Source organism: Pogona vitticeps, chromosome 1, assembly GCF_051106095.1.
Source record: "Pogona vitticeps strain Pit_001003342236 chromosome 1, PviZW2.1, whole genome shotgun sequence".
Classification (NCBI taxonomy): domain Eukaryota; kingdom Metazoa; phylum Chordata; class Lepidosauria; order Squamata; family Agamidae; genus Pogona; species Pogona vitticeps.
Genome location: NC_135783.1, coordinates 125,410,594 through 125,437,786, shown reverse-complemented (window position 1 = coordinate 125,437,786; position 27,193 = coordinate 125,410,594). Strand labels below are relative to the sequence as shown.

General features: G+C 41.3%; 1 protein-coding gene and 1 non-coding gene across 3 annotated transcripts in view; one reads left to right on the top strand and one right to left on the bottom strand.

The window, feature by feature from the left end:
* CSMD1 (CUB and Sushi multiple domains 1) overlaps nucleotides 1-27,193 on the bottom strand; it is a 1,337,717-nt gene that overhangs the window by 1,291,298 nt on the left and 19,226 nt on the right. The window lies entirely within an intron of this gene.
* On the top strand, nucleotides 20,795-20,963 carry LOC140703341 (U1 spliceosomal RNA). The gene has a single exon (XR_012082776.2). It is a non-coding gene; the product is annotated as a U1 spliceosomal RNA (small nuclear RNA).

Genomic DNA, 27,193 nt, shown 5'->3' with positions numbered 1-27,193 from the left:
TTATCCGTTAAAGCAATGGTCCCCAACCTTTTGGAACTGTGGACCGTTGGGAGGGATCCATGAGCGGGGGTGCCCCCGCACTCGCAGGTGTGTGTGTTGCGCTCACATGCATGCCCGCAAATGTGGCGCACCCACCCGCGAGTGCAACACACCCACGGACTGGCACCAGGCCATGGACCAGGGGTTGGGGACCCCTGCATTAAAGGGCCAATTTCTCCTATGGCTCAATCTAACCACTGCTGGCATGATCAAAACACAATGTGTGGGTGTTGCCCATCTAGCTTTATAATGAATATTTTATCTGAATATCCTTGCATTCTAGTTTGTGTTTTTTTGTTCATTTCTCCTCCTGGAAAAAACCTTTTCTGCCATGGCCTATTGCTATCCTAATATGTGTTTGTTTCCTGAGTGTCTGTGTGTTGTGTGTAGCAATGTAGATGAGACCACACTGGAACAAGTTGCTCTCTAAACCAGTGGTTCTTAACCTTGGGTTACTCAGGTGTTTTTGGACTGCAACTCCCAGAAGCCTTCACCACCAGCCGTGCTGCCTGGGGTTTCTGGGAGTTGCAGTTCAAAAACACCTGAGTAACCCAAGGTTAAGAACCACTGCTCTAAACCAAATATTCAGGTGGAACATGTCTGTATGTTTCCACGGGCTGTTGCTGAACATCAGTTTTTCATTCAGCCCTTTTGTGATTTGTGATCACTGTATTTAAAATCTACAGGTATTATCTGTATTACTTTCCCTTTTTTGCTCCTATAGTCTTATTTTGGGGAGCGTAAAATTTCTACTCTGTCTTCTTATTTTCTGAAAGCCTTGGTTTGCAATCTGGCATCTTAATCCAGTGCTGTGCTGATTTTTTATTAATTTATTTTAAAAAATTGCAAAGCTTTCTGAGAATTTTTTAAAAATGAAAGTAGCAAAAGAAGAAATTTCTCAGAAAACCCGAGGACAGATTTAAGTATAGCCATATTTAAATATCAATTATTCTGATCATTCTCTTGTTGGGCTTGATTCTTTAGCATTCTCTGTATATTCTTCAGTACTTTGATTAGATTCAAACTGCTGAGAGTTTGGTTCAGATTCAGAATCCAACTTAAAAAAATACTCTTAGCACATTATTAGAAGAGATACTCCTCCCAGTGGTGAAAGACATCTGTTTGTCATAACATATCATTTTACTCCACCACATCTTTCATTTAGCACAGTGTTTATAACTGATTTATAATGTTTAACATATGTCCATTCTTCCATATTACTTGATGTTATTTCATTTTAATGTATTCTTGTCAATTCTTGTCCCATTTTTTTTTTGTGAACTGCCCAGAGTGGCCTTGGTAGCCAAATGGGCAGGACAAAAATAAAATAAAATAAAACAAACAAAGGAATAAATAGTGACATATCACTGGAAAGTAAACATGGGTTTAATTTGCAAATCTAATTGCTGATGCAAGCATCTCTGCTGAAATCCCACTGTTGGAAAAAACAATTAACTGGAGGAAATAGACAGGTATTAGACTAACAGATATCACAGATCTGCTGCTGGACACTAGTTGAAATGAATATTTCAACCTACTTCTTTGTAGGCAGATCCACATGTATGAACAATTACTAAACATTAATCTGATTATAGCTAAAGTCCATGTTCGAACAGTGTTAATGTAAAGGATGAAATCTGAAATTACCATTGAGTGAGCTTAATTTAACTCAGCAACATCAACTTTGCAGAAGACACTTTCAGCCTAATGCTGCAGCTCAGCAGCATGCGGATATAGGATGCCCACATAATCTGTAACTGGTAACAGCAGATTTTTAAATCTAGCATTAATCATGCAGGTCGTTTTTGCCATGTATTCCTATGACACTGGGACGTGAACATACATTTATCACAACTGAATGTAAATATATACTGAAAAGAGTTACTTTAGTAAAATACCATAAGTTTGGAGAGAAGAACTCTTGGCTATTAATCTCAGCATGGTACGTACTTGTTTCTTGCTGTGCAATCTACCAACAAAATTTAGAAAAACACATAATTTGAGAGTATGCTTTTTTAGGTTTAGAGTGTCACACCAACTACCAACATCATATCTCTCGGTTTTATCTTGTTGATAGCCAAGATTTAAAAAAAACACACAACTGCAATAATGTTGTCCAGGGGAAGGGAATTCTCTCTCAAAAAGAAAACAAAATGAAACACAATACAAAACAAAGAGTTCTGTAACTCTTAATAATTATGCAACCCATCCCTCCCCCACTTATATCATTCTAATTATGGGTACAGTAAACATGTGAATTAAGAAATATTGCTCTTGCACAATTATAAATGAAATGTATACTTCCCCCTTCAACAACACTGAGGTAGGGGCACTGGACACCCATTTAGTTCAAAATCTGTGTATAACTTTTATGCCTCCCAAAATGTAAATGCAAATATCTGATAAAATAGTAAAATATACTAAATTGTTTGCTAGAGGTCTTCCACAGGATTCTGACCCACAGATGTCACTACATAAGTCTCTCAACCTCAACACTTTCCCAAACAAACTGCCAGCACCACCTACTGATATACAGAGAGCAATTGGCCTGTTTCTTTTAGAGACTTCAAACCCATCTCATGCACTGAGATCCACTGAGCTTCAATTGTGGAGTCCACCATGAGAATAACACATTTTATTAATCCATTTACATTAATTTGATTTTATCCCATGTTTCTTCCTGAAATAGATCTCAAACTCAATCAGAACAAGATTAAAGTAGGGGCAGATTTTTTTTAAAAAAATGTCAGAATGTTAGAATATATAATTTTAGCATTAAAACACTGCTGAATTGAAAAGAAATTTAATTTTTTCCTTCTTGGCAGGGTGGAGGGCTTGGGTGTTTTTATGTTTTGCAAACCACCCAAAGGAGTGCCATTGGCACCAAATGAGTAGTATATAAATGTGAATGAATGAGGAAACACATATTATGGAATATAATATAATATTCAGAATATTCATCCATTCATTTATTATGTATAAAAAATATTTACACCTCACCTTCCTCCTCAAGAGAACGAAGGAAGATTCTTAACATTAAAACAAGCCTCCCAAGATCCATTTTGAGAAAAAGTGCCTCCTGTCACAATAATCTGCTTATTTGCAAAACCTCTAGGGGCAGTTTTGGAGACCCAACAGTATGCATTTAGAATACATTAAAATACACATGAACTTCCACATGCAAAAGAACAGGTTACTTACCTGTAAACATGGTTCTTTAAGTGGATTCTCTATGAATACACACTGATGGGTTAAACAGCGCCTGCGCTGGTTCCTCTCGGAATTTTCCAGAGCTATGAGGGAAAAGATACAATGTTTGAGTTGCCCTGCACTGCGCAAGTGCAGCCCGCCAAAAATCCCCAGTTCCATGTGCCCGCACATAGAGAGAGTTGGAACTCAATTAACAGTGACGGACACGTGGGGAGGTTGGGCGGGTCGTGTGTATTCATAGAGAATCCACTTAAAGAACCATGTTTACAGGTAAGTAACCTGTTCTTCTTTAACGTGGTTCTCTATGAATCCACACTGATGGGTGACTACCAAGCTACTTACAGGATGGTGGGCCGTCACTGCAGCAGTGATGTAAGGATAGCCCTCCCGAATCTGGTCTCATTCTTGGCCCTAAGGTCCAGTCTGTAGTGCTTAATGAATGTGGATACAGTGGACCAAGTAGCTGCTCTACATATGTCGGGTATGTCTACCCCACGCAGCAGGGCCGTGGATGTAGCAACAGCTCGTGTGGAATGAGCACGCAGGTTTTCAGGGAGAGGTTTGTGCTGCAACTCATAGGCCAGCGAAATGGTGGAAACCAACCATCTGGAGAGGGTCGACGTCGAAGCAGCAGTCCCTTTACGTTGGCCATAGTAACACAAGAACAGTCTCTGGACCTTTCTGAAGTCCTTGGTCCTGGAGATATAAAAGGACAACGCACGACGAACGTCCAAACAGTGGAGCGTGCGTTCAACATCTGAAGAGGGTTCTGAAAAAAGAGTAGGCAGCAACAGAGGTTGGTTGACATGAAAGTCTGACACCACCTTGGGGAGGAAAGAAATATCTGGGTGCAACACCACCTTGTCCTTGAAAAATTGGAGGTAAGGGGAATCAGCCCGGAGAGCCGCCAATTCACTAGCCCTACGGGCAGAAGTGATGGCCACAAGAAACAAAGTTTTGAGGGACAAAAACTTCAGGTCACAGGTAGCCATTGGCTCAAAGGGGGGATGAACCAGTGAGTGTAGTACTGTCTGTAAAGACCACTGAGGTAATGGTCTTCGCACAGGGGGTCTCATGTTGGTCAGACCTCTGAAGAAAGCTTTCACCGTTGGATGGGAAAACCATCTGGAGGATTGAGATCCCTTGGGTTGGAAAGTTACAATGGCTGAGGTGTATACCTTTAAGGTAGACTTAGATAAACCAAGATCGAACAGGTGTCTCAGATACAGCAGCAATGTAGATAAAGAGACGGGAGATGCTTGTAAACCCCGCACCGTAGCGAATTTGAGAAAGCCTTGCCACTTGTGTTGATAGAGGCGGATGGTAGAAGGCTTCCTTGCCTTGTCAAGAACTTCCATTATTGACGGGATATCCTCCACGCTGTCAATTGGAGGGAGTCGAGGTCGGGATGGAAGATCGACCCCGAGTCCTGAGTTATTAGGTGAGGAATGAGAGGAAGCTTGACCTTGTCGATTGCTGTCTGCAGAAGTAGAGAGAACCAAGGTTGTCTGGGCCACCAAGGTGCAATCAAGATTGCTTCTGCTTGCAACTGGAGGGCCCTGACTACTGACCTCTGGACCAATGGAATGGGAGGAAACAGGTAGAGAAGCCCCTTGTGCCAAGGGATCAAGAAAGCATCTCCCAATGATCCTGGGCCCCGTCCTGCCCTGGATGCATAGCGGAGACATTTCTTGTTGGAGTGCTTGGCGAATATGTCGATTGTCGGAGTTCCCCACTTGTGGCAGAGTTCCTGAAAGATCTCTGAGTCCAGTTCCCATTCGTGACTTTGAGTGGGACGGCGACTGAGCTCGTCTGCAACGATGTTGTCTGTGGTGGCTATGTGGATGGCTACCGGGTAGATTTGCTCCTGGTAGCACCACTCCCAGAGATGTATTGACAGGAACAAAAGGGACTTTGATCTTGTTCCTCCCTGCTTGTTCACATAAAACATCGCTGTGGTGTTGTCCGTGACGAGCTGAATCGCCCTGCCTCTCACTAAAGGTAGGAAGGACCTCAAAGCCTTTATGATGGCTAGCAGCTCCAGGTGGTTGATGTGCAAGCCCTTCTCCCGAGGGGACCACAGGGCATTGATTTGATGCCCCTGGCAATGGGCGCCCCATCCGAGTGGACTCGCGTCCGTAGTGACTTGAGTGGTCAAATGAAGAGGACGGAAAGGACGGCCCACCAAAAGGTGAGGTGGGAAAGTCCACCACTGAAGCTGTTGTGCCAGCTCCGGGGTGACAGTAAGAAGCTTGTTTGGACTGTCGAGGAGTGGATCGAAGAGGGACAGCAGCCAGATTTGAAGTGAACGCATCTTGAGGCGAGCATGGGACAAGGTCGCCGTTGTAGAAGCCATGAGGCCTAGGAGATGTTGCGCAAGGCTTGCTTTTACTCTTGCCCTTGGCCTGAATTTCCTTATGGCTTTGTGTAACTTTCGGATGCGCTCTGGAGGCATGAACATCCGAGCGTGCACTGAGTCTAGCCTCGCTCCGATGTAGTCCACCACTTGAGATGGATTCAGCTTGGACTTTTCGTGATTCACGGTAAGACCTAGCGATTGTAACGTTTGGAGAACATACTGAGTGTCCTTTAAGGCCTGATGTTTTGAGGTCGAGACAATCAGCCAGTCGTCGATGTAGGGAAACACCTGGATCCCCTGGAGGCGCAGGTATGCTGCCACGGGAGCCATGCACTTGGTGAAAGTCCTGGGTGCTGTGGAAAGGCCGAAGGGTAAGGCCACAAACTGAAAAATGGTGTTGTTGAAGAGTAGACGCAGATATTTCCTGTGGCTCTTGTGTATGGTGACATGGAAATATGCGTCTTTTAGATCCAGGACCACAAACCAGTCTCCTTGCCTCAGAAGATGAAGAATGGATTCTAGAGTCACCATCTTGAACTTGCGTGGTTTGAGAAACTTGTTGAGGCTTCTCAGATCGAGGATGGGACGGAGTCCCCCGTCCTTCTTTGGTACCAGAAAGTATCAGGAGTAAAAACCGTCGAGGACCTCCCCTGATGACACCTTCTGGATAGCCCCTTTCTGAAGGAGAGTCCGGATTTCCTCCTCTAGGATCGGATTGAATGATGTAGGGTTGACCTGTCCTAGAGGAGGCAACCTTATAAACTCCAGGCGGTAACCGGAGGTGATAATGTTGAGAACCCAGATGTCGTTGGTGATGAGAGTCCAGTTGTGAAGGTAAGGAGAGAGGTGGGTGGTGTGGGAGGGTGACGGTGGAATGGCCAGGGAGTCAAAGGTACTGTTTCTGTTTTCTTCCAGGTGCTTTGAAGGACTGCCTCTTACGGGACGGTTGGGATCTGAAAGCAGCAGATGAAGAGGAAGAAGCTTGAGGCGGGCGTTGGGAAGAATTGCCTCCATAAGGACGGTAAGTACTGGTGGAAGGCTGTTGGTAAGACTGGGTGGTGTACTTTGGACGCCACTGAGGTTTGGATTGTCTAGGTGGAGGTTGGACAGAATAGGACTTGGCCGTTTTCTTACTTTTATGTAAGTTTTCCAGGTTCTCATCAGTACTCTGGCTGAAGAGGCCTGTGGCATCAAAAGGTAGATTTTCTACTCTAGTCTTAATGTCCTCAACAATGTTGGCTGAGCGCAGCCAAGCATGCCTTCTCAGAGTGATAAGGGAGGCAAAATTCTTGGACGTGGCCTCTGCTACATGGCGGGCGGCAAGTCGTTGGTATTTAGATACCGTGAGAGCTTCCGCATGAGTATCCAGACAAAGCTGTCTGATGTCATCTGGAGCCATTTGAAGGGCTGGAAGAACCCTTGACCAAAGTTGTTTTTGGTAGGCACCCATAGCCACCAAATAATTCACTGCACGCAGGGTAAATGTGGTCATAGAGTACATTCGACGTGCCAGAATCTCTAACTTCCTGCCCTCCTTGTTGGTTGGGGTAGGATGACCTTTTGCAGGAGTCTTAGTGGAGCTAGACTCCACTATTAAAGAGTTGGGTGCAGGATGCATGACCAGGAAAGAGGTGTTATCACCATGGATCCTATAGAGATTTTCGGTTCTTTTCGAAATCGAGGTAGCATTGGCCGGGTGGTCCCAGAATTCCTTAATAAGATCCATCAGTTCAGGTATGAAAGACAAACTGACTGGATGCGTTCGCTCGGCCTCAATATCCCCGAAGATGAGATTTTCTTCTCTTCTCGGGGACTGTTCAATTGCAAGCTTCAAGGCCTGCGCCATGCGGCCAACCATTTGGGTGTAGGAAGAAAAATCTTCCGACGGAGAGGATGGTTTTAAGTTCGCTGCTTCTGGGGGTAAAGGTTCCCCCGGGATGGGAACTTCTAAGGACACCTCCGACTCGGTGTCGTCGTCCGCACCGGAAGATTCCTCTCCTGGATGCTCCTCCTCTGAGTGGTATGGAGAGGATGGAGGACGAGGTACTTTCGGCCCCGAAGGTGTCTTTTTCAGGGCCGGAGGACACTCCTCTGCAGGTCGTCGTGGGGCGACAGGCGGTGCAGTCGGGGCATCCTTCGGCGTCGTAGGCTTCCCGGAGCCCGTTTCCGAAGGTCTATTCGGGGACGGGGTTCGACGCGGAGAATGTGACCGAGAGGATGACGAATAGGAGTACTTAGATCTCTTTCTCCTATGTCTCCTATCTCTCGAGGTGGAAGAAGACTCAGTAGAAGAATCCCTTCTTCGCCGTCTCCGGTGGGACCTCTTCCGACCCCGACTGTATTCTGAGTCGGACGGTGAGGAGTCCCTTCGGCGTCGGTGGCCTCGACGGTGCCTACGTCGATGACGGGGCTTTTTCGGCAATGGTTCGTCGTCGGCAGAGTGTGAAGCTGGGCGTCGAGGGACTGGATCTTCGACCGGCTTGATAGGTCGACCCCGTGGGGGGGGAGAAGATGCCGATCGACCCGACTCCGAAAGAAGTGAAGGAGATCGGGTGGTACGCCCGGTAAGTATTGGGCTGAGCGGCATGCTGTCGGCGCCGGCAACGAGCTTGTCGAGCTGGCTAACCGTAGGCGATTTTCCCAAATCCACCGGAGGCGGTTGGCGAGGTGGAATGGGGGCGCCTAAGTCGGAGACCGAATCTCGGTCCCGAGAAGACTCCTCAAGAAATGGAGAAGGGACAGAAGCCGAGACAGGTGGGACGACCAGGGTAATCTCCTTGGTCTTCGCCTTAGTCTTCGACGCAGCCTTGGACGGACCCTTCTTCGTTGGTGCCGAAGTTGAAGAAGAAGGAACATCAGAGGAAGGCTTCTTTCCTGTAGGCAATTTCTTGGATTTCGCTTTGGAAACCTTCGTGGACACCTCCTTGGATGTCGAAGGAGGGGAAGAGGAGACCAAAGTCACCGATGAACGAACGGTGGAGGCCGACTGAACAGATTCCATATCCAACGGTTGTGAAGCTGAGAGAGTGCGGTTCCAGAGAAAATACTTGAGGCGTTGCTGACGAGATTTTAGGGTCACCTTGGTGAATTCCTTGCAATGCTTGCAAGTGGTGGGCGAATGGGTCTCGCCCAGACAGAAAAGACAGAGGGAATGATGGTCCTGGAAGGGGAGCTTCCCGGAGCAAGCAGAACAGCGGCGGAAAGGTCCCTTTTTCGCTGACATAAGCTAAGCGGTGAACGAACGGTAGAGAAAGTCAGTAATTGAAGAAATCCTGCTGGCGCGTGGCGCCTCAGCAGGAGGTAATAGGTCTCAATCAGGATCAAGCGGGAAGTGAAAGTACTTGCAAGAAGCACGCCGGAGGCAACGGAAGGTCAGCCGGTCCGAATTCAGGGCAACGGAGATGCGGATAGACGATAGGCAAGCCAGGTCAAGTCCAAAAAATCCGAAAATAGCGAAAGGAGAGTAAAATCTCAAGAGCTCTAACCGAGAGGTTCCAACTCCGCGGGCGGATAAATGGAACTGGGGATTTTTGGCGGGCTGCACTTGCGCAGTGCAGGGCAACTCAAACATTGTATCTTTTCCCTCATAGCTCTGGAAAATTCCGAGAGGAACCAGCGCAGGCGCTGTTTAACCCATCAGTGTGGATTCATAGAGAACCACGTTAAAGAAGCTACATCAAAACAGAACAGGAAGAAAAGACATGTGGAATTCAGAGAAACAAACACTGACCGAGAGACATTTTTATATCCCTACTCTGATTCCTCTCACTGCCTTTCTCCATCTGACTGAGATGGCTTCCTTGATGTCTGATCAGCTGTCTTTGTGAAGTTACACAACTAGCTGACTTTCTCAACTGATTGCATCTCCACCTACCACTCTCAATCCCCCCTACTCTAAGTTATTTCCCTATTTTTTCCTGTTACTCCTTGAACAGCCAACAGCAGTGAGAGTAGAGGAGTTGGCGATATGCAGCTAAGTGACAGCGAGTCGGGCTGTTGGTCTTTTTATAGCTCTGTATTGTCCACTGTGAGATTATTAGGGTAACTCCTAGCCACGCTACCTAAGATCCTTTATTTGGAGATGACAAGGACTAAACTTAGATCTTTTTGCTTGCTTAATATATATGTCCTAAATAGTGAGCTATAGTGAGACAGGTGCACTATGTGTTTGGCTTGGTATTAGGCAACTTCATATTGTTCATATTTACTTGAATATGACTATACTGTTTCAATCTATAATTTGGCCTCTTTTTAGTATTATTGTTTAAGCATAGAGGTGCCTGGGGTCCTCTCACTGGGCGAAAGGCAGCCTACATCTGATAGAAAATAGATAAAATAGTGAAAATATTCAGTAATTCTTATGTGAATGTGAAATTCCAAGCCTACCAAGCATCACAGAAGCTAACTATACTGGTATGCATAACTAGCATATCCCTCTCCCTCCTTTCTGCAACTCCTTGTCTAAAAAGTAACATTAATACTGATTTGGTATATATTGATTCAGCTATTCTCCAGTGAGCAGATATGAGCAGACAGCTACCTCTCTAAAAGGAAGACATTTCATATTTATATTTATCTCCATAGCCCAATTATATTTATCTCGGTCTATTCAGTATACAGTAAATACGATTTTGAAAAGGAAGTATAGCTTGCTTTCTGATTGATTTATCTGTGCCCTTTACAGATTGAACATTAATTAATTAATTATTGCTTTGATTAATGTGTTATAACTATGATCTGGTAAGTTAAACATGTTTAATGTCAATGTTAATATTAACATGTTTTATAACTAATTTTTTTTTTAGACAAGTGTTCCAAGCTTCTCTCTCTGCTTGAGGTGGGGTACGTGAGCTTTCCCACTAATGAAGACTGTAGAGGTATTAAGAGGTATGGCCAACAGACACATTCCTGCTATCCTTCTATGCTCATATATTACACACTCTTTTTTAAGACATCCCTTATTTGTCATATTTACACTTGATAAGATGTACTAAAATACACATTGTAAAAGGAAGGTGAAGATGAGAACTTTGCAATCGTTGCAAGCCTGTAAGAAACACAAATGGAAGCTGATTCTCTTCTTGCTTTGATGTAATTGTTAGTTACCTTTTTTGCCTTGTTCCCGAGGGGTAGTGGAATTATAATTACACTGCATTTTCTCATTTGCATTCCCGATTTGTAAGTTACTATTTTACATATTCAATAATTTATATAGATTCATACCTAAGGTTAAAAGCATTGCAGTTTATTGCACATATTAATATATCCTACCTGGTATATTTTACATGAGGTTAATGAAACATGACTTCTTAATTCCATGATTTTTAATTAATAGTCTCCTTAGGAATTTGCTTAATCTTCAGAGTTTTGCAATGTCCTAGAATAATTTCATCCATTACTAAAATATCACATATTATGAGTCACTTGTAATTAACTTTTTTTTTTTTTACAAAGCCATAGCAATATTATATTAATATCGCAACTTAATGAGGGATAACTTTACTCCTTTTGCATAGTAACATTTTAGTTAGTCTTAGTTAAGGGGCTGGCTTCTCAAAGTGCTGGAGGAAAGCATCACATGGTTCCAATCCTGATACTTGTTATACCTTATGCTGCTAGATCATACAGTCCTGAGGTTACAGTGGAGAGGAGAAGAAATAAGTTCAGATGCTCTGAGAATTCAGACTTTACTGAAAGTAAAGAGTTCCTTTTAAAAATTATAGAGATAATTACAGTGGTGCCCCGCATAGCGAGGTTAATCCGTTCCGGATTAACCCTTGCTATGCGGAATCGTCGTTAAACGGGTAGGGAAAAGGTATTGAAACGCATTAAACTTAGTTTAATGCGTTCCAATACCTTGCTTACTTACCCGTTCAGCGAGGATTCCCCTTGCCGGCAGCCATTTTCGCGCCCTCGCTAAGCGAGGGCAGGGCGTGAAAACGGCTGCCGGCAGCCATTTCCGGGCTTCCGGCGGCCATTTTGGAGCCGCCGAACAGCTGTTCGGCAGCTCCAAAATGGCCACCGCAATACCCGATCTTCGCAATGTGGGTTTTCCCCATTGCGAAGATCGGGTATGTTTCCGTATAGCGATCCCGAAAAAGGGATCGCTATACGGAAACATCGCTATACGGTGCACTCGCTAAGCGAGGCACCACTGTATGGCTAACTACTCAGGATGACCTTAAAACTATACCTCCAATTGCATCTAGTTTTAATCACTTTTTAAAACTAACTTTCCAAACTCTGCAAGTGACCATGCACTTGGGCATTAGTAATAGATACTACTCAGTGGTTAATGACCTGCGCTTGGTGAATTGTGTGTGTATTGGAGGGGTAAAGCCTGCTCTGTCTACAAAATACTGTAGCTTCAGGTAACAGATACAAGTGCCTATTTTATAGATTGTAGTCAGATTACGTATTAGCTCAGGGGTGCCCTAGAACAACTCTAATTTTATGAGAATTAGGTAGGATCATCTGCATGACATATAAATTTGCATGTTTTGAAATATTCATCTTTTGCTGCTTAAGCCTTGGATTGGTTTTTTCTTTTTTCTTTTGAAAATTATTATTTTTATTCATACGTACCAACATACAGAACAAAATTACTAAGAACAATGACAACAAAATATCAAAACGAAACATCCGTGCTACACCTATAGATCAGAGATTTTGCCACCATCTCGTCATCTGAATATCATCAAAGGATTCTAGTGAGCACTGATTTGCCATAAACTAATTTTTCCCCTAAATTCCTGTGTTTTCCTGGGCTCAGTTATATATCAGCTTCCAGCTTTCCTTTACGAAGTGTCTCGTTTGATCCCGTAGTGCCTCCGAAAGCATATCTAGTTCTGCAATGTCCAATAGCTTCTTTAATAGGTCATCCATTGTTGGTGTTTCTCCATTCTTCCGTTTTTTGGGCCCAGAGTAACCTATCTGCAGTAAATATATACAGTAGACTATATTTTCTTTTCTTATCAAGAATTTCTGGCATTATATTCATTAATAACATTTCAGGTTTAAAACTTAATTTTTGCTGAACAATATCTTTTGTGACATTTCCCAAACCTGTAACCAATTTTTTGTTGTTTTGCTTTTTCGCATGACCACCATACATAATAATAAGTCCCTGGATATTTTTTACATTTCCAACAAAGATTACTGTTCCCTTCTGACATTTTTGCCAATCTTACAGGGGTAAAATGACATCTATGAAACATTTTAAGGGTGTTTTCTCTAAGATTAACTGGCTTAATAATTTTATAATTATCTTTCCACATTTTTGTCCATTTATTAATATCAATATTATACCCAAAGTTTTGTGCCCATTTTACCATCAGCTCCTTCACCCTCTCATCCTCTAGATGATACTCTTATAGATATGTATACTTTTTATTATTATTTTCTCTTTATTATAAATCCATAGTTCATCCACCTGAACTTTCCCCTCAAAAAAGCCCATGTTTTTGTCCTTTTTATATCTTGATTCTAGATTCAACATTGAGCACCAATCTGTAGCTAGACCCAATTTCTCTCGTTCTTGTCTGTCTTTTATATTTTGCTCTTTAGTTAACAAGTCCCTTCTGATTCAATACTTTCAATGTAAATGCCTCTATTGGAGTTACCCATATTGGAATTTTCTTATAAGTTTTCATTTGAAATTTTTGCCATACTAGACACAACGCTTTCCTCACAATATGTTCTGAGAAATGTGTCTGTTCTTTGAATTTTCCATACCACACATATGCATGCCAAACCATTTTTAAATCATGCCCTTCCAATTTTAACAGTCTTTGATTTTTCTAATGTTATCCATTCTTTTATCCAGACCATAGCACAGGCCTATGTAAATTAGGTAGGATCATCTACATGACACACAAATTTGAATGTTTTGAAATATTCATCTTTTGCTGCTTAAGCCTTGGATTGTTTTTTCTACCAGTGTGTTTCAAACGTGGCATGATTTAAACAAGAACCACAGAACTCACAGAGTTAGTACAGTGTAATGGATAGACTGCAGGCCATGGAAAAGGGTGTCCCAAAATCAAATCCCATATCAGTCACAAAGTTTACATAGTATCCTTGGCCAGTCCTATCTCTCGGTCAACTTGCCTTGTAGGGTCTTTTTTGGAATAAAGTGGAAAGACAGCTACCATGTAAAGCAGCCATGAATATTTCTGGTATATATAAATGAAAGAATATTGTGACAATTAGCATATACTAAGGTTTCTGATTCTATTCTTAGTACATGTCTTTTATTATTTCACCATCAGTTTTTCACTGATGGCAAAACAATTCATATAGATTGTGAGAACACCACCAGAATCCTCCATGAGGAACACAGGGACCAAAATCCTGTTAATTACACCTGCATATGTAATGTAAATGACAAATTTTTTGGAATTGAATTGCCAAAACTAGATAAATCAACCAACATACACATTATCTGCAGCACACTGCACTGAGAGAATTGGCACAGAATAAATACTGTAATGTCAGCCATAATTTCTTACCACTAGGCAATCTGCCTCCAATCATCATCTTCATCATCTTAGAACTGCAAGGGACCTGGTGGATCAAGGAGACACTGTGGGGAACTGAATTCCCAACCTCTGGCTCTGCAAGCAGAACCACCGAGCTATCCAGCAGTTCAACCGGTTACTCTGTTTGAGTTATACCTGTGTAAATTCCCAGTATTATTTTGGCCATTATCATCTTATTTGCATGAAAAATGCAGAACTGCAGAAATCAAAATGTTATTTCCTTCAGAGGCATGAATATACTGTTATAACTGGAAAAATAACTTAGCTTAATTTTTTTGTCATTTTTTACTCTTCGTACACAGAATAACAACAATAAATTAATAAGAGAAAGAATGTAACCAAAGGAATAAAATTCAGTAAGCAAAAGAAAGAGGAGAAAAAAGTAAGTAACTGGCCTGGGGCTGTTTTTTTTTTAAAAAATACCTGATAATAATATCTATATATAATACCCAAATTATAATTGGGTTAAAATATACACTAGGGTTGTGCACTGGATTCAGCCAAATAAGAAGTTCTAGGTCAAATCAGATGTATTTATGTCAAACCGTGGCACTCCAGACCAGTTCTAATGTGGGTCAGGACAGTTCTGGATGACATCAGAAAAAAAATCAGCATTTGGAGGGCAAAGATGCAATGAAAAGCAGGGAAAGGAAAACAAGTGTTAAACTATCTTACATGGCAGATGCTGAAATGATAGGAGATAATAAAAAAATTGGAAAGATGTGGGTTTTGCTGATTGACATAGCTTAAACCCCACACCCCATGAAGAAACTTTAGATGTATCTGAAAAAAATGGATTTTTATCCAGGAAAGCTCACAGTGAACTATATCTTAAAGGTCCCTCAATATTCTTTCTTCTCCTGTCCTTCCTCTTCCTTTTGCTGAAACAGACTAATATCACGGAAAACTGCACCACTGGATCAAACACCACAATGTATTTTTAATCGCTGCATATTGGGATAAGTTTCATATTTTACATATCCTTATTGATTGTGCAAGCTAGAAAGTTATTTTATAGATATTAATGTACTCAGAAGACCCTAATCCACTCCAAGGCAAGGTTTGCATGGTCAAGGATTGTAAATAATACAAAACATTAGCCAGAGAGTTTATATAACGTGCAGTGAAGCGTCATATTTCTCAAGGCCATTTATCCTCTGGCTGGAGAAACCGAAATGAAATAAAGGCATCAGTGATTTTTCTCTTCAGAAGGGTTGTGCTCTAGAAAAACTTAATGTGGACTTTCCCAAAGAAAAATAGTGGAGTACAGTAACTGATGCTTGGAAAACTTGTTGGGGAGAAATGTCTTTCAAAAATCCCTTTTAACCAAACTGGAGTATTCTTAGGATCAACATGCATAGTCTGGAAAGCCATTTGGACTGAACTGAATTAGTGTCTTATAGCACTGGCTGCAGAACTCCCACAACCTCATTATTCCGGGAATAATGCTTATGGGTTCAAGTCAATAAAACGGCAATACACCCCACCCCCTGCATTAAGTAATTATTTTTTTTAAAAAAATCATTAAAAATCCCTTAAGTTATAAATAAATACATACATAACTAGTTACTAAAGTTGCTCAAGCCTGGCTAAGCCACCAAGTTGTTCCCATTTAAGTGGCATGGAAGGTAAATCAGTTAGCAAATGATAGATTTAATCAGAAATGTCCACTTGGAGAGTTTTCAACATATAGCATTCATGACTGTGTAATACCCTGTTGTCAAAAAAAAAAATAATCTATAAAAGCATTCACAGTTCTTGATTAGTGAACATTTCCATCAGCATAACTCCAAAGGATACACTGCACACAGTTCTAGAGAAAGTCTAATGCATTTGACTGTTTTGTACTTCCCTTTAGATTCACTTCTTCATGTTGCTGCTACTACTGAAAAGCAGTGTAATCCTAATTCAAAGACACACCCACTGTAGCAAATTTGAAGTGGGCAGATTGTTTTTTTAGTGGCCTTTGCGATAAATGAAAATTGGACAACCATCTGTCAGGTCTGTTTTGATTTGGGTTCCTGTAGTGATGGAATCAGATCCTGAAGCTGAGGCTCCAGTACTTTGGCCATCTCATGAGAAGAGAAGACTCCTTGGAAAAGATGTTGGGAAAGACCTTGATGTTGGGAAAGTGTAAAGGCAAGAGGAGAAGGGGATGACAGAGGATGAGATGGTTGGACAGTGTCATCAAAGCAACCAACATGAATTTGACACAACTCCGGGAGGCAGTGGAAGACAGGAGGGCATGGGGTCATGAAGAGTCGGACATGCCTAAACGACTAAATGACGACGAGTGATGGAACATTTATATTCATATCCTGGGGGAGACAAACACAAATATCGCTACCACCGGTGTCTGGGCCCCTTGGACCCACCCCTCAGAACTGACTGCTCCACTTACTGCTGTCATCGTTCATGCTGTGCCATCACAGAAGAAGCCCAGCCAGTGCTTCCCTGTCTCTCTGTGCTGCTGACCACTCCATCGAGGCGGCGGGATTATGAGTTTCCCCACTCAGCTGCTAAGTGGGCCAGCAACACAGGGAGGTAGGGAAGTGCCAGTGGGGCTCCTTATGTGATTGGCACAGCATGAGCAGTATGTGGACTGGCCAGTCCTGGAGGTGGGCCCAAAAGGCCCAGACACCTGTGATGGCGATATTCGTATTCATCTCCCCCAGGAGACGAATATGAATATCCCATCTCTAGATTCCTGCATTGAGCAGAGAGTTGGACCTGATGGCCTATAGGTCTCTTCCAATTCCATTATTCTATGATCTCAAAGATGTGTCACTAGAAGGATCGGCTAACAAGAGGAGCCCAAATGGCGGTGGAGGAGGGGTAGAAGGAGAGGGATTGGAGTTCCAAACCTCCTCCAGCCCAGGGACACAACCACTCTGCTACTACAGAAGTTCTGCTATTATCTCAGTGGCTTTGGTAACTACTCCATTATAATAAATTGTGTGAGAGCAATTTCGTGAAAGCTCTTTGGGTCCCGGAAATGAAAATTATTCCCTAGGATTCCTCCTCCTATATCTAAATCAGTCAATGCACTTGAAGATTCAAGGAAGTTGCTTTAGCTATGATTTTTAAGGACCACTTTGCCATGGAAGGTTGTTCTGTTTTGCTCTACCATTCATAACTGAAATAAAAATACATGCAACAAAATACCAACATAGTAAATAGCATTTCACCCATGAAGATCTAAAAGCGGTAATTATTATCTAAATCAGAACTGAGTTTTATTGGATTATTATTTTAAAAACAAAACAAAATAAGCATTAGCTGTATATCCTATTCAACTGTTTATCAATATTCAACTGATAATTGGACTTGGTTGTCAGTTGCAAGAGATTGGAATAGAAGTGAGGATAGCATTCCCTCTTAAATTGCTTTGGTTTCTTGTTATTATGTGCTATGTTGCCTCCAACTTATGGTGCCCGTATCAATGAGTGATCTCCAAAATGTCCTGTCCTCAACAGCCCTGCTCAGCAACTGCAAACGCAAGGCTATGGCTTCCTTCATGAAGTCCATCCATCTCACATCTGGTCTTCCTTTTTGCCAATTCCTTCTTCTGGGGACATCTTGGGATTCTGCACCTTGCCCAAGCTCACACAGGTTGGCTCTTCCAGGATGCACAGTGAGGAACTGAACTCCCAATCTTTGGCTTTGAAGCCAGATATGAAACTCCCTGAGCTATCCAGCCAGTTTCCGAGAGTGCATTCCCATACCATGCTACCAAGAGCTCCACAGAGTTCAACATGTGTATCTACAATACACAGCAGTCTGAATGCCATTTAGAGTGTAACAACACCACACAACTGTGGCTGATTAATCAATCACTTTAATCACCATGGCTTGACCTACAGAATCCTGTGAGTGTGCCCAGATGAGACACGCAGATTGCTAAACCCAGGAGCCCTAGGGAATGATTGTCATTGCAGGGACCTCTAGGACACTCCCCTGAACTACAGAACTAGACCTCTCTAACTGAGAATCATAAAACCTCACCAAATTACAAATGCCAGGATTCTATAGTACTGATCCATAGCAACTGAAGTTGTATCAAATTGCTATATATGTGTAGTATAAATAACTCTTAACTCTGTGGACCAGGAGGTAAGAATTTCATCAAGACTTTCTCCTCCCCAACTCATAACTTTAGTAAGTAGTACCTCGGTTTACAAACCCCTCAGTTAACATAATTTTCGGTTTACAAAGAGAAATCCATTGAAAATAATGCCTTGGTTTATATTTTGTTTGTTTGTTTGGGTTTATGAAGAAAGTTTCCCCAGGATGCATTTTGCCTGGAGGTTTATAGCGCCGCCCCAGTTCCTATGGCAATTTGCGTTCCGGTTTACAAATTTTTCACTTTACATAATGTCCCGCGGAATGCATTCATTTTGTAAACGGAGGAACTAATTATTGCTATTTTATCTCTTATATATTCTTCATCTACATATTTCCTCTAACATCTTAAGTGTAACTAAGCAGTGCAAAATATCAGGCAAGGTAGCCAAGACAGTGTTTTTTAAAAATTCCTAAGAATTACAAGTGATGTTTAGAGATGGGGGCTAAACATCAAGGAAAGACACTGCTTGATCTGCAACTCAAATTATTTGACAGTTAAGTGCTATTATGGAGAAAGTGCTATGCTTTTAAAAACATCTTCAGTTACAGCTTAGCTTTTTAGCACTCCTCATCTAAGGTCCTATCTATACGGCAGGCTCATGCAACTGATTGCTTTGTCATGTCATCCTCAGAAGCAAACCTTGGAAACTGTAGTTTAGCAAGTATCTCAAGAGCTTTCTAACAGATATCTTTAGCCTCCTTTATAAAATGAGGCTTCTCAAACTGCTTAGGGATTATATTTACGTAAGCTATAATCCTATGCATATTTACCCAGGTATAAGTCACACTGAAGTCAATGGGGCTTGTTTTTGAGTGTGCAGTTGAAGTACTGTAATTTAAATAGTTGATGCTGATATGTTCTAAGTATCATATGTTCTAAGTAAAATTTCTCAGTTTTTAACTCACAGTGATACCAGCTGCATAGATTATTGTGGGTCTATCTCTACACACAGAAACAGGCTCAAGAGTTTATGCTAACCATGACTGCCACAGGTTTGAATTTGGCAAGACTGCTAGCTGTTCTAAAAACATACTATGATTCTTCTGCCAACATATCAAAATTAAACAATTATTGAGTATTGTTCAGGAGATGGGGTAGATAATATTCCTTAGAGCCAAAACTTGTGAGTTACTTTATTAACAGCTGTAAATGTGCACAGATATACGTTTGTTACTTTTGGTGAGGAATCTTCCTAATTTTGAAGTATTTTGCAATGCAATGTGATCCCAGTGTCAGATGATTATTTATACAGATGCAGTCTAAATCTGCTAGGCATTACCGTATTTTTGCTCCATAAGACGCACCTGACCTTAAGACGCACCTAATCTTTAGAGGAAGAACACAGGAAAAAATATTCTGAACCAAATTGTGTAATAAAATATTTAATAAACTATAACAGAATAACATTTGAACCATGTAAAGTGAACAGCAGTCAACAGTGGCATTAAAAACCATTACCACTGTCATTAACAAATGGAGAGACTTAAAGGTGTGTGTACTCTAGTTTATGTACCATAAATTTAAGTCAAGTACATATAGACCATTATCAGCCAGCCATAAGACCTATACCACACTACCTATATTTTACATTTCCTTTCATCCACCTCCTCCCCATATTTATAGAAATGTCTCAATGACAGATGAGATTGTTGTGCACCTCTGCCCAGCTACAGCTCAAGCCTATATTAAGTTAGAAATGGTTTGACAGATTTGGCACTGCATTGAGAGGTCCCTTTTAGTTGTGTGGAGGATAAATAGTGGAATTAAACTATTTAACAGCTGGTTTTCCTTATTTACTTTAGGTTATGCAAAAGAACAGCAACACAAAGCTTAACCTCATCCCATTCACCAGCAGTAGCACATGGTCAGCATAAGACCAAATCTCGGTTTTCTGACATAATTGAAAGTTTATAGCATGCAAGGCACAAGAGGTTATTCAAGACAAAGCCAGGAACAATGTTCTTGGCGAGCCAAAAAAAAAAAAAAAACTGAATACAAACTATAGTAGCTGAAATCAGGAAGCAGGTACTGTAATCCAGTTAGAAGTCACTAAGAATTTTGACTTTCTTAATTTTCAAACTACTGTATCAGCAAATGTAGTATGTGCTACAGGCAAGAACTCTGTTCCAAAAACATTAATCAAATAACTATGCCCTGTCTCTGAGACTTCCTGGCCCTGTTCTGATTTAGATACATCAAAAAGCTACCACAACCATAAGGACTTGGAAACAACTAAAAGTAAGACTGAATTTTGCTTTCCCATGTATGCAGGGTTAATTTGTGATCAGCAGCCAAGTTTGTATTCTGGCTCATAAAGCACAGTTAGTTTCCTTGCTGCAACACCCTTTGGAAATAAATTCTCTATTAGATGCCCAGAACTAGTTGAAAAGTTTGCAAGTCGAATCCAAATTTCCCACAGAAATGCATTGAAAATGTTCTGAGCAGGAGGTGCAGCCAGGGGTCACCATGCCTTTGGGGGGCAGGACACAGAAGAGGGTAGGAGGTGCAGGGGCCACTCCAACCCATACCTGGCAGGGGAGATACCATGATCATAAAAGTGATTTTCCCAGGGTAAGGCTCATCTATTGCACTTCAGGTATGCTGATCCCTGTGATTTCCCCAAATGTGGGAAAATCAACTACCTAATTTATGGTAGTGCGGGGACTGTGTGGTTTCTCCTAGTCCTTTTAGAATCACTCTTTCCCCTTTGGCCCTTGCCTGTTTTCACTGTCCTCTGCCATTTAAATTTGCTGCCATAGGCCTGTTGGTCCTGCTGGTTTTCCAGGTGGGATCCAGGAGGCAAATCCTTGAAAGCCAGCAATGTAAATGGCAGAGTGGTGAGGTCTAACATGGCTGCCACAGCAAGCAGCCTCTAGTGCCAGTTCAGAGGCCTCCCAGCATGGCGGTGGGAGGCTTCTGGGTAATGGTGCCTGAACCCTTTTTTATAGTATTTGCTGATAAGACACACATACTTTCTCCTCCACTTTTTGGGGGGGGGAACTGCGTCTTATGGAGCAAAAAATACGGTATATAAAAATGAAAACACACTGGATTAAGAAGTGAAATTTATCTAGTCCCCCTTAACAGCACCTTTTGAAGCAGCACTATTCAAAGATAATCATCATCATCATCATTTTAGAACTGCAGTGCTGGACAGGACCCTATTGATCGATTCCCCCCACCACCAAAATCAAGGTGGCACGGTGGGGAATTAAACTCCCAACCTCTGGTTCTGCAGCCAAATACCTAAACCTCTGAGCTATTCAAATAGCTAGTTGTTTGTCTGTCCCCTTCTAGAAACGTGGAGGAATTCACTCATTCTTCAGCACGAGGAAACCACAATAAAGTGGTTTCCTCGTGCTGTTTTACAGGTATTTCCTTATTTAATCAAAGCCCCTCCACACCCACTTTGTACTTTTTTGAAGCAGCTATGTATCTTATAAAGCTCCCCTAAATTATGAGATGTCAGTTAATCTTTATAAGTGTTGTTCTGTCCTAGGCCAGCAGGTTTTATTCATTCTCTTGGCATCCTCCAGAAAATGACCTTGTTCTGTATATCAGATGATTGCTTTATTTAGCAAATGCTTTCCAAGTTGGTCCAGTAGTTATACATTGATTGATTCCATATTCTTCCAGTGTACTTCTATAACATTTCTGTTGCATACGCCTAACACCCTCAGTGTTCACCAGGCACTGGTAATTTGAAATTACTGAAAAATCTAGAGGTTGGAAACACAGTATGTAGACGCTGCACAATGACTTTACAGCAGCCCCATCAAAAAAAATCACTTCAGATTCCTTAGAGTTGACAAAAAGAGAAATCAAACATTTCAGGACATTAAAAAAAACAACCAACCTTGGTTTCATTGCAGATTTGATTCACATTCTTTTCACTAATAGAATAGCAAAAATCCTGAATCAAGACCAAACAACAACAACAACAAAAACTGGCTTGATTAAGGACAACAGCTTACACAGATATAGGCTGATGGGGCCATGCTTAACTAACCTGCCTCAGTAGAATACATTTTTGCCATGAACGATAAGGGATACTCTGTAGAAGTAGTCACCTTACAAGCATCTGACAATAGATCACACAGAGATTAATGACTAAGGGAAATAACCATGAAAGCTTACACCAGACGTTCTGCTAGGCTGAAGGCAAAGATACTTGTACGCAAAAAGACTGTTTATTGCCACCCGTGTCCTGAAAAACTAATAGAAGCCTTTTGACTTTTAAGGCTAATCACTAAATTCAAACATATAACCATTAATAAGAGTAGCAGTCATTTATAAAAAATAAAGTTAAGAGGCTGAAACTTGTGCAAAAAATAAGTTTTGGGTTTCTTTTTTGTTTTATTGGTCTTTCTATGCCAGAAAAAAAAAAGCAAAAAGAGAACACACTTCCATTATATTCTTCCACAGAGCAGTCAAATGCCTTCAGACAGATGTACTGAGCTGTAATCATCACCACACTGCTTGACTCACATGTCTGTGGGATTAAAGCAGCTAATATGAAGGACAGCCACCCAAGTCTTGAGCAATGAACCTAGAGATCCTTTACCCCTTTTGCCTTAAAAAGAGAAGCCCACCCCGTAGCCCAAAGGCAGCCTATGGGTGGCCCCCAGCTGTTCTCTGTATCATTTCTGAAACTGATAGAACTCCACCCAACAGGGGGCATCCTGGGACTGTGCCACTGGCCCAAAGCCAGACAGGCATATCTTCTTGCAGGAGGCACAGTGGGGAATCGAACTCCCAATCTCACGATCCGCAGAACTGAACATACCAAAAAATAAATGAACAAAGGGAACTGGGGTAACTATTTGGCAAATCATCTTCTATGCTGAAAAGATGTACAGGTCTGCAGAATTTTGTTTGGAGAAGTGACAGCCCATTGGACAAACAAAGATTTCTAAATCTGTGAATTTCAGAAAGAATGTGGACAAAGAGCACCTTCTTCCCTTTTAGAGTGGTGGAACTAAGATACTCAAACGGAATATTGGCCAGGTGCAAACAACCAAGCAATTTAGCTCTTCATAAAAACCAAATAAACCTCTCTAATTAATCGCCACAAGGAGTTATTAAATCCAACAATTTGGCACCAATCCTACACTATTTGTCAACCTGGGAGTACAGGTGCGGGAGTGGTCTGCTCTGATTTGTATCTGAATATTTGCTGACCAACCTGCTTTGGAGACGGCCTGAATCAATTTGCTCTCAGGCTCATGCCAATATGTAAATACTTCTGCACCAGTGATGGGGAGGACTACAAACAAGAAAAAAAGAAAAGGCCATGATGTTGTATTAGGGACTGTATGCTGTGCCATCAGTTTTGGGAATGAGGTAGACCTTCAGTGTGTAGGCAAAGCTCCTACCCGCTTCCTTCCTTAATGCAATCCTATTCCCTCTGAGAGCAACGTATTCTATTCATTCCTGCTCTTCCATGAATCCATCTTGTCTCATCTGACAGCATGCACTAAAAAGGGGGTGGGAGTAGAAAGCAATGGGCTTTTACTGGGGCTTCACGTATAAGGATCATTCTACTTTATTGCTTCCTTCTTTTGCTACAGCAACTGGTATCATTTATTAAAAATCAGCATTTCTAACATTTAAAATGCCGTAACAAACTGTATTAATTTCCAGGCGTGCATAGACTTACCCAGGGGCAACTTGAAGTTTCTTGAACTTCTTTGCAGTTAATCAAAAACCAAAAATATCTTCCTGTCTCACTCCATTTGGAAAATGTTTTTCTCCAAAGTCACTTACTTAGGTACTGCTGAATCCAGTCCCTCTGAACTCAGAGCGGCTTATTACCGAGTATGCTATTTTTTATTTAAAATGAACATGAAGCTAATAACTTGTAGCTTGTTAGTATTTATAATACTAACTAGTGTTTGTTTTTTATATTATGATATGCAGTTTGTTTTGTTTTTGACTATATTTGTTTGCCTGGAAAATAAGGCATTTTATAAACTGGTCAATCATTTGAGTGAAAACCTTATGGAAACAGGCCTAGATAATGAGCTGAAGATGCGTGACACGGCTAAAGCTTATGGGAAATCCTGCCTTGCTGGCAGATCATTTGAAAACAACATGTTAGACAGAAAAGGTCTTTAAGAGGAAGGATAACAGTAATACAAATAACCCAGGAAACAATGGATAGATTGCATTTAAAGAAGAAAGTCAACCTTGGGTGCCAAGAACCACGAACAGAAGAGCAACAACAAAACAGAAGCTTCAGCCTTTAGTCATTACTAAAGTCATTCCCCTAATAAAATATACACACTTTTCACTTTTTTGTTTTCAATTTGGAGAAAGCTGCAGAACCCCTGTATCTCTTTCCTGTCTGAGGGAAAAGCAATGGAGCAGGCCCTTTGATCAGAAAATCGTACAGTGGTGCCCCGCAAGACGGGCGCTCTGTTTAACGACGAAACCACTTGACGTCAATGTTTTTGCGATCGCAAAAGTGATCGCAAATCAATGTTCCCTATGGGGGAATTTCGCTTTGCGATGATCGGTTCCCTCCTTCGGGAACTGATTCTCGCAAAGCGATGATTTTTTAACAGCTGATTGGCAGTTTCAAAATGTCCACCGGGTAAACAAAATGGCCACCCGCTATTTTCTGGGACGGATTCCTTGCTGCACAGGTAGCGAAAATGGCCGCGCTATGGAGGATCTTCGCTGGACAGTGAGTTTCCAGCCCACAGGAACGCATTAACCAGGTTTTAATGCGTTTCTATGGGCTTTTTAAAATCGCTTTATGATGTTTTTGTTCTACAGCGATTTCGCTGGAACGAATTAACGTCATAATGAGAGGCACCACTGTATCTGCCTATCCAAGGCTGCTTTTTATTTTATTTTAGACCCTGCCCTCACACATATGAGAAACACACAAGGGTGAAATGCCTCTAATTTTGCTTTAATCATTGAATTACTACAAGGGGAAAGTGTTATGCTAACATCACATTATCTGCTTTAAGCCATACAGAAGCAGCTTACTAATATTTGAAGAAGGGCAATAATATTTTGTCAGAGTAATGAAATCTTGAGATTAATTTAAGGTTTTTTTGTGTTCTGGGGGCATATTTTTGTTTCCTATTGTCATTTGCTTTCTTCTTTTTTTAATATCATTTTTATTTAATGTGAACATATAAATCTACCAACTACAAACAAATATGCAATATAAGATAAAAAAGAAAGAAAAAGAAATGAGAAAAAAAGGGGGAAAAATCCCCCCTCCCCCTTTGGAGGACATAGATTCAGATCTCATTGAGTCCCAAATTTCCCAAGTTTCCAGAGAGCATTGAAAGAGAAAGGAAAAAAAACACACATCGATCATTTTGCCCTATCCTTTGATCTGTCTCTGGGCCCAAACATATATTAAGTTCCAACTTTGTTTTGCATAGTCCCTTAGTTGTTCTCATAGTGCTCCTGAGAGTGTATCTAGTTCTGTAATATCCAACAGCTTCTTCAGGAACTCCTCCATTGTAGGTATGTCTTCACTTTTCCATTTTTGGGCCCAGAGTAACCCAGCCGCTATAAATATATACATCAAACAATATTTGATTTTCTTGTCAGTACTTTCTGGCCTTATACTTAGTAGTGCTATTTCAGGTTTGAAATTTAATTTCTTTCGAGTGATTCCTTTTATTATTTCCCACAGCTATAACCAATAACCCCTGGCTTTTTCACATGTCCACCACATATGATAATAAGTTCCTACATTTTTGTTTTTTACATTTCCAACAAATATTGCTGCTACCCTCTGACATTTTTGCCAGTTTTGCAGGGGTATAGTCCATCTGTAAAACATTTTGAGGATATTTTCTCTTAAGTTTACCGGCTTAATCATTTTATAACAATCTTTCCACGTCATTGTCCAGTGATCAATATCAATATTATAACTGAAATTACTTGCCCATTTTATCATCGTCTCCTTTACCCTCTCATCCTCCAGATCATATTCCAATAAGTATGTATACATTTTCTTTATTATTTTCTCATCAGTGTAAATCCACAGTTTGTCCACCTGGACTTCACCCTCAAAAAAGCCTATATTTTTACCTTTTTTATCTCTTGATTCTAGTTTATTCAATGACCACCAATCTGTCGCCACCCCTAGTTCCTCTAATTCTTGCTTATTTTTTATATTTTGTTCTCTATTAAGTAATTCTTTGTAAGTTAGTAACATTCCTTTCTGATTCAACACTTTCGAAGTAAAAGCTTCTATCCTATTGTCATTTGTTTTCTGAGGTAGTCTGCTGGTCTAGTTTAATGATTGCTACTAAGCAGTTCTGGCGCTCAGTCTGTACAATCTGAAACAGCATTCAGTTTTCATCTACCAGGGCTAAAGCTTCATTGTAAACCAAAGAAGTAAACAATAAACAAAAATACTATTTTTGCTATAGAAGTCCCAATCTTACTCCACTTTCCATTGTTACTTTCTGAAAACGCATGTTGGGAAGCAGCCAGAAAACAGCCACTGACTCTAAATGAACAGTCTCAATCATAAAATACCTGAATGGCTGAAATGTTTCCTGATGTTTTGCCAGCACTTCATACTAGACAACTGTATGCAGGAATTTTCTCACCTGACAATTCTAGCACACAAAGACAAACATAGGGGGAGGGGAGGTAATTTAAGAAGTAGTCACAGAACATGCAGTTGCTGGAGAAGCCTATATCTATCAGAAGGGCCTTTCTGTGGGACAAAAATGGCATGTTTCATCCTCCTTATAATCTCTGATGCCTTGAGTTTTTAAAAGAGGGTTTTCCCCCCTTGAAAAGATTGGGATTTGTGGGAACCTAGGCCAGAGGAATCTAGCTATAGATTTCAGGATCCTTGAACTGGATAGATAGACCTACTGCTTGGGTTGTGGGGGGCCCCAAGCAAGATCTCCTCTGCCCCCTAACTCCTTC